We start from the raw sequence: 9,064 nt of genomic DNA on the forward strand, positions 1-9,064 counted from the left end.
AACCTTATTGACAAAACACAAGACAAAAAGGTCAAATTATATTATTTCCCTTTTCTTTTGAGAGGATTAATGAAAGATAACATTGGTTATTTGTACATTTAGGATCACATTTTGGTTGACAATTCCTTATTACTCAGTGAGCTCAAACTAAGTAGTTGAATTATGTTTTGACTCTTGTTGCGTTTTGGACCAGTTGTTCCTCCCAGGGAATTCAAGTCACAATTTGCTCCCAAGTTCTTTCCGACACTTAAAGCTGAGTTGAAAAACCACCAGAGACAGAATAGGTATTTTGTTGTATATTCTCAAAGCTTTGCCAATATACATTTTGATTGAGACCAGTCTAACCCTAGAACCTTCTATCGCGCACACCCAAAATGGTCTGTCTTCCCGATCCCACCACCCTCTCTCTCGTCCCATCTCTGTAGACAAAACAAAATGCTAGTCTAAACACATTCCAAAGAACTCAAGGTTTACACACATAGTATACTTGCTGACAGAGCATCAAGAGAATAAATGGAAAACACGAGCTGTGTTCAAATATGACTAAGAAATGAAAGAAGTACAACTTAAATTCAGATATATGTAAATATCTGCCTCCGACACTCTTAAAGGTGTTGACTACCAACCGACCTGGAATGGGCAGTAAAAAGGCTTTTTTTGCCTTAAATGTGTTGGATGAGGACGTGAGAAAATGCCAGGAAGTTCTCGCGCAGGTCCCCGCCATTGATATTAAAAACTTGAAATCAACCAACATTAAGTTTATTATGGCATTGCAAGACCTTGCATACAAAACTCGTAAATTATGTTCAGTATGCTCAGGGGTGCCCAAACGTTTTGCTTCCAAGGGCCAAAGTGAAAATGTGCCAATGGTTCGTGAGCCAAACAGTATTTTTTTAAGCATGCAACAGCACTACCAATGAGGAATGTATCACAATATTTAAATACAAGTCGTGTGCCTAATTCAGTTAACATGCAACTCTGCATATTTTATGTACATTTTTAACCTTGAAACATTCAAACAGGTCATTTTCTACAGATTTTAGCCATTTCCATGTGTTGTTCTCTAACCAGTTCCTCCTAGATATTTCATCTGATCGCTTTCAAACTTTACCCAGACAGATTACACATATGCAGGATGCTAAATTTCGAAGCGTTTAGGTGTTCATTATAGGACGCGGGCAAAGCATGGCAACCAAGATTATCCTTTTCCATAGAGCAGGGGTGCTCACACTTTTTCTACAGGCGAGCTACTTTTCAATTGATCAAGTCGTGGGGATCTACCTCATTCATATATATCATTTATATTTACTTATTTATGAAATATATGTTTTTGTTAACAAGTTAAAGGTGTTTAATGATAATGCAAGCATGTTTAACACATATAGTTAATATTGTTAACAAGTTAAAGGTGTTTAATGATAATACAAGCATGTTTAACACATAGTTAATATTGTTAACAAGTTAAAGGTGTTTGAAGATAATACAAGCATGTTTAACACATATAGTTAATATTGTTAACAAGTTAAAGGTGTTTAATGATAATACAAGCATGTTTAATACATATAGTTAACAAGTTAAGGGTGTTTAATGATAATACAAGCATATTTAACACATATAGTTAATATTGTTAATAAGTTAAAGGTGTTTAAAGATAATGCAAGCATGTTTAACACATATCGTTAATATTGTTAACAAGTTAAAGGTGTTTAATGATAATACAATCATGTTTAACACATAGTTAATATTGTTAATAAGTTAAAGGTATTTAAAGATAATACAAGCATGTTTAACACATATAGTTAATATTGTTAATAAGTTAAAAGTGTTTAAAGATAATACAAGCATGTTTAACACATATACGGTAGATTCCTTTCTTTCATGAAGACAAGAATATAAGTTGGTGTATTACCTGATTCTGATGACTTGCATTGATTGGAATCAGACAGTGGTGCTGATAAGGTCCGCATTTTCGAACGGAGGAGAAAAAAAGTCCTCCTTTCTGTCCAATATCACATGAAAGTGGTTGGTTTTTAGCGTCTTATTTATCCAGCTTCCGTACTCCTTTGTATACACTTTACAAGAAATACATTGTCGGCAAACTCCGTAGCTTGCTAGCTTGTGCACGCCAGCTTTCTGCGACTCTTATTTTGTTAGCGCAGGCAGGATGAAGCAGCGCTTTTATTGTGCAACTGTGCAGTCGGTCTTTGGAGTTTTGACGACAGGTACGGCGCCAGAGTCTGTTGAAATAAAGTGTTTCTCGCCTTCCTGTCGGTAATTTTAATGAGCTGGCAGCAGCCAGCGTCATCTCAGAAGACCCTCGGGTGCCGTGAATGTCAATCAAGTGACAAAAGTGACGTCATAGTGAAGATTTATGATCGCTCATTTTTAGGACTATTTTTTAATGCCTGGCTGGTGATCGACTGACACACCCTCCACGATCGACCGGTAGCTCGCGATCGATGTAATGAGCACCCCTGCCATAGAGCGTCAAAAAGTCCCAACTTTACCACAGAGCAAGGGTCTCAAATTTAAATGCAACTAGTTAGCCTGTAAAAAAAAATCTACATATTTTACGATAAACACCTCCCCCAGAATTTTACCATAAAATTTACGGTGTAAATTGAAAAACTAACACTTGTTTTTACGTAAACATTTTGGTGACTGAGCTGCCAGTTTTTTACCGTAAAATCTACTGACTTTCTTTACAGTGCAGCTTGAAAGAGGTCAGTATGAATATGTATTAAGTTTGGTAGAAAACCTTTGGCGGCTCAAACAAAATGACACAACAGGCCAAATTTGGCCCGCGTGCCCCACTTTGGGCATCACTCTCTAGGTCGTCCTCAGACGAGCCTTCCATCGTTGCTTCCAGTCATCCCGATTCTCCATACATTTGACCAGTTCCTTGGTACTCTGAGCTCCTTCATCCTTCTTGAGTATGTCCACGTATGTTAGTGTGGGATGTCCTCTTGACCGATGCCCATGTGTTGGTTCCCACAGCACCAATTTGCTGGCTGGCAGCTCCTGATGCCTTTGTCAAGTGTCCTGCTAGTCTCATCCTCCTTACAGCAATCTTCTCGCTCACCCTTGGTATTCCCTTGTAGAGGATTCTGTTGGTTACGTGCACACTCTTGTTGATGTTAAGCACTGCACGTGTAGCAACCATCCAGAGACTTCTCCAGGATTGGCTTCAGGGTCCAGCATTTGCTGCCATAGAGGAGAACGGACTCAACTGTCGCATAAAAGAAGCTGAGTTTGATTTGGCGGGGGAGGTTGGAGTTCCATACACTGGTCATGCCGTTCAGGGCCCTCCATGCTAGTGCATTCCTCACTTTTAGATCTTGCTCAGTTGAGTTGACCCATGCACCCAGGTATTTGAAGTCCTCAACTTCTTTCAGCACACTGGTATAGATGAATAGGAGTAGACCACACACATGAACTGCTCCACGCATTATGTCTCGCTGACGTCAACAACACTGACACATACTGTACAGTATATCTACCTCATCGTACTCATGGCCAACAAAAATCACAAAAGGGCACTGCTGAAGCAGAGAAGCAGGCTAAAATAATCAAACGTGTACAGAAATATCGCCACGAAAGCGTACGCCTTAAAAGAGCCAAGGGAAAAATGAACATGGAAGACCAGAAAAAGTACATGTGATTAAAGACAGCAAGTACTGCTAATGAAGATGGCGACATCTTGACTGATGACGCAATCTGATGGTACAAAGTCATCATTTGGACTACCGTACAACAATTGTAACTTATTTTAGTGACACTTATACTAGATGTGGGTGATGCACATTTTGGGATCAGAATCGGCTTTATTGGCCTGGTATGTTTTACTTGGTAGACTACTCTCTATCAATCTGATACCAAGTAAATACAGGGACAGTATAGCTGATATTGATACTTTTCAGATTCATTGAACAATTTTTGGATTCAATTTGTTGATCTTGATTACAACAACAACACACAGGACAAAGATTTAAGGCAATCCGCTAAAAAAATGTGTATCAACAAAATTATAGAATCATTCCCTTTTAGTAATGATGTGCAATACCGTTGATTTTCATTTTTAATTTATTCATTCTGGTATCAGCAATACTGATCAGATTTTGATACTTTGTGCAAATATACCTAATGTGTCTGATGAAATTTTTTTAAAAAGTAGTGTATTTCAAGTGTTGTTGTTTTTTTGGAAGCTTCTTTAAGCTCCCTGTAATGTTTGTCTGATCTTGAATGGGATTGTGCTGAAAATTTTAATTTCCCCTCGTGGATTAATAAAGCATTACTGATACTGATTCTGACTGATTAAACGATATAAAATCACAGGTCGAAACAAACAATGTCTCCAAATAAGCTTGTTTTATAATGCAGAGGGGCTCATTTTAATTGTCAGTAATGTTTTTAGATAAACAAACAAATGACAGACTGAATGAATGAGCACAGCACAGTGGGCCGCTGTGCTTGCACATTATGTACTTACTAGAGGTGGGAATCTTTGGGCACCTCACGATACGATTACGATTCAAGACCTACGATTTGATTAAAATTCGATTATTGATGCATCTTTAATTTATCAATCAATGTTTATTTATATAGCCCTAAATCACAAGTGTCTCAAAGGGCTGCACAAGCCACAACGACATCCTCGGTACAGAGCCCACATAAGGGCAAGGAAAAACTCACCCCAGTGGGACGTCGATGTGAATGACTATGAGAAACCTTGGAGAGGACCGCATATGTGGGTAACCCCCCCCCCTCTAGGGAGACCGAATGCAATGGATGTCGAGTGGGTCTGACATAATATTGTATCCATGTATATTGATGCAGTTTAACATGTATTTTCGTTTCACTAAACCAGGGGTCCTCAAGTACAAATCTTGAAGGTCCACAAATGTTTTTTTTTAAACAGGCTGGGTCAGTTTATTATCGGTCAAGCTTATATAGTAGCAGGAGGTAAGTAGTTTAACATTTTCTTAAAATTAACAAAAATAAAATAAATATCCAATAAAATACATGAAATATTTTCTTTGAAACAAAAATAAATAAGAACTTTGAAAAAATGTGTCCTCTGCATTTGACCCATCCCTTGATCACACCCTGGGAGGTGAGGGGAGCAGTGGGCAGCAGTGGCGCTGCGCCCGGGAATCATTTTTGGTGATTTAACCCCCAATTCCAAGCCTTGATGCTGAGTGCCAAGCAGGGAAGAATGCTGGTATGAGCTTTTAAACATAACCCGTTAACTGCTGCCAATCAAATGGTGAATAAGATACTCTTTAGGGTTCATATGTTTGTAAATCTGACTGTGATGAAGTCAGTGCCTCACCAGCCATCAACCTCACCGCACGTTTCTGCTCTGTTGCTATTTGTTGTTGTGTCATAGATTTAACAAAAATCTTGCTTGATGTTTCATATGACTTTTTCAGCCTCGTGATTTCTTTTTTTCTTAGCTCTGAATCATGAGGAAATGTCTCTTCAAATTTGCGGTGCTCTTTCAGATAGTGACGTTTCAGATTTTCACTTTTCACCAGAGCAACAGTACTGTTGCATATTAGACACATTGGTCTGGTATTTGCAATAGGTAGGATGAAAACATATTGCTCTGTCCATTCTTCCTTGAAACGTCGGTTTTCCCTGTCCACCTTTCTTTTACCAGCCTGAGCCAACTTGGAGCATGCCATTGTGATTTGATTCACATTCAGTGACTGACGAGTGAACAGTTAGCGAAGTAGCGATACGAGACAACTGTGTGCCTGCAGCGAAAGGTTCCATGCACTGTGCACTGCACATGTGTATGACCCAGGTGGTAACAGCCTATCAGCGCGTCGTTGTGATCGAGATGACAACCCATACCCCGGAATTAGCCAATCAGAGTGGCGCTCTCTCTCTCTCTCTCTCTCTCTCTCTGAGCGAGAGAGAGAGAGAGAGAGGGACGGAGTGAGTGAGACACGAGAAGTGTAAACGAAACGTGGAGATATTTGACTAAAAACAACGAAGAACGTTGACTTGCGCTAGCGATAACTCACAGATGAATACAATTATTATATTTTTTATAATAATTATAATTATAATAATAAAAAAATAAACTTTTTTTATTTTTATTTTTATTTATTTTTTTTTTTACTATAATTCGTGCTGGGTCCGGACGGACACGTCGCTGGGTCCGGACATGGACCGCGGTCCGCCTGTTGAGGATCACTGCACTAAACTGTCATTTGCATCTTTAAAAAACAATTCATTTGGAATAAGAAACTGTTACATTAATTCTCACATTTATTAAATTAATGCAAATGTGTGCAAAACTAAACCATAAGTGCCCTATAATAAATGAGCTGGTCAGATCTCGGTGAGGTGGCTCGCTGCAGTCAGTCTGTCTGCATTTCTTAATTTAAAATAAATAAATTGATTATCGATTTCTTGACATTTACTAATCGATTCTATAATCGTCCATGTTTGAATTGCGATGCATCTAAAAATCGATTATTCCCCCCACCTCTAGTACTGACCCAGGCGGAAAAAAAAGTAGTTCCTACCAATTGCATTTAATTTGGTCAAGATCTCAATGATTTAGTTACTTTACACTGTGTTCCTCTTGATGACATACATTATCTCGTATAGCTAAAGTATTGATATTTAGATTTAAGAATCGATATTAGAGCATAAAAATCTGGTACCAACTAACGTTTTGTCAATCGTGCCAAAATAAATAAACAAAAGCAAAAACTATTGGCTGATGTAGTTTGCATGTACAGTGCATTCACATCACTTCACTTTTTCCACATTTTATGTTACAGGCAGCCTTATTCCAAAATGGAATACATTTATTTTTGTCCTCAAAATTCTACACATAATGCCCCATAATGTTTGGTTTCTTTTCCGAATTTTTTGCAGGTTTTTTTTTTTTTTTAAAATAAAAAAAGAAAAAATGACATGTACATCAGTATTCGCAGCCTTTGCTCAATACTTTGTTGATGCACCTATGACAGCAATTACAACCTCAAGTCTTTTTGAATACAATGCCACAAGCTTGGCACACCTATCTTTGGGCAGTCTCACCCATTCTTCTTTGCCCATTCCTCTTTCCTGCACCTCTTAAGCTCCATCAGGTTGGATGAGAAGCGTTAGTTTTCATCCAGGATGTCTCTGTACATTGTTGCAGTCATCTTTCCCTCTATCCTGACTAGTCTCCCAATTCCTGCTTAAAACCATCCCCACAGCATGATGCTGCCACCACCATGCTTCACTGTAGGGAATGGTATTGGGCTGGTGATGAGTGGTGCCTGGGTTCATTCAAACATGATGCCTGGCATTTATGTCAAAGAGTTCTATCTTTATCTCATCAGACCAGATCATTTGGTTTCTCATGGTCTGAGAGTATTTCACTTCCATCTGACCACTCCACCATATAAACCTGATTGGTGGATTGTTGCAGAGATGGTTGTCCTTCTGGAAGGTTCTCCTCTCTCCACAAAGGAAGGCGGTACAAGCGGCTGGGGAGAAGGAAGTCTGTTTAGGCTGCTGCCACCGTGACCCGACCTCGGATAAACGAAAGAAGATGGAAGGATGGATGGATGTTTATTGCTTGATTTAATTGTTCCTACACATTTTCTTTGTTTTTGTTATCACTATATATTAGTGAGTTTTATGGATGTTTTCATCTTATACTTTTTACATTTTGGTCAATGTTTACTGTTTAAAAACAAAAGTGATACGAATAAACTTGGCTTATTGACTTGCCATCGATATTTTGGTATGTTATAATAAAAGTGAGAATGAATTATGGGACGTAATATGTCATATTAGTAATGTATTTATCATATAAATAATAGGAACTGATGAAAATAAGAAAACTTATTGCCATTTAATATGTTTTTATCAATCGACCCACCACGGAAGAAAACAAACTTTTAATGAAAGAAGGTGCATATGCATAATGCGGGGGTCAGCAATCCGCAACTCTAGTGGCTCCCTGGAGCATTTTTAAAAAAGGATTGAAAATGGAAAAAGATGGGGACATTTTTTGTTTTTGTTTTTTGTTTGAGGACACAAACCTTCCCAATTGTTAAAAAGTCCACTGTTTAATACGCTTGTGTGTATTCTTCACTGATGAGAGTATTTGGTGAACATCGTTTTGTCCTACTAATTTCAGCGGTTCTTGAACCCGCCATAGTGTGGACCGTGATGCAACAGTTTGTTTACATGTAAAATCTTCAACTCCTTTGTCTCATTTTGTCCACCAAAAGTTTTATGCTGTGCGTGAATGCACAAAAGTGCGCTTTGTTGAAGTTATTGACTTGTTGGAGTGCTAATCAGGCATATTTGGTCAGTGCATGACTGCAAGCTAATCAATGCTAACATGCTACTTAGGCTAGCTGTATGCACATATTGCATCATTATGCCTCGTTTGTAGGTATATTTGAGCTCATTTAATATCCTTTACTTTTATCCTCTAGTTCTAGTTTTTGCATGTGTCATGACCCATTATCTGTATGTAATATTGGCTGCATTTCAGACAGCGGTTTGTGTGCCATGTTGTTCCAGACCACAGCAAACACTACCTAGCTTGCCAAAGATTGTAATAAATCTATTAAAAGAAGACGTTTCCTTTAACTTGGACACACGCATCTATACCTTTGACCATTAAAAGCCAGTCATTTCCAGGAGTTATCTCACCTTCTGAGTAGCATCTGATTCCATAATGGTTTCTAATGTTGTAAAAATATGTAGAACATATATTACATTTCATCATTTCTGTCAACGAAGATTTGCTTTAGCCTGCGACTCATTTTTTGATAGTAGGCCATTATACCTACTCAGGGGCCTAGTGGTTAGAGTGTCCGCCCTGAGATCGGTAGGCTGTGAGTTCAAATCCCGGCCGAGTCATACCAAAGACTATAAAAATGGGACCCATTACCTCCCTGCTTGGCACTCAGCATCAAGGGTTGGAATTGGGGGTCAAATCATCAAAATGATTCCTGAGCGCGGCCACTGCTGCTGCTCACTGCTCCCCTCACCTCCCAGGGGGTGAACAAGGGGATGGGTCAAATGCAGAGGACAA

This window comes from Nerophis lumbriciformis, linkage group LG11, assembly GCF_033978685.3.
Source record: "Nerophis lumbriciformis linkage group LG11, RoL_Nlum_v2.1, whole genome shotgun sequence".
Taxonomy (NCBI): Eukaryota; Metazoa; Chordata; class Actinopteri; order Syngnathiformes; family Syngnathidae; genus Nerophis; species Nerophis lumbriciformis.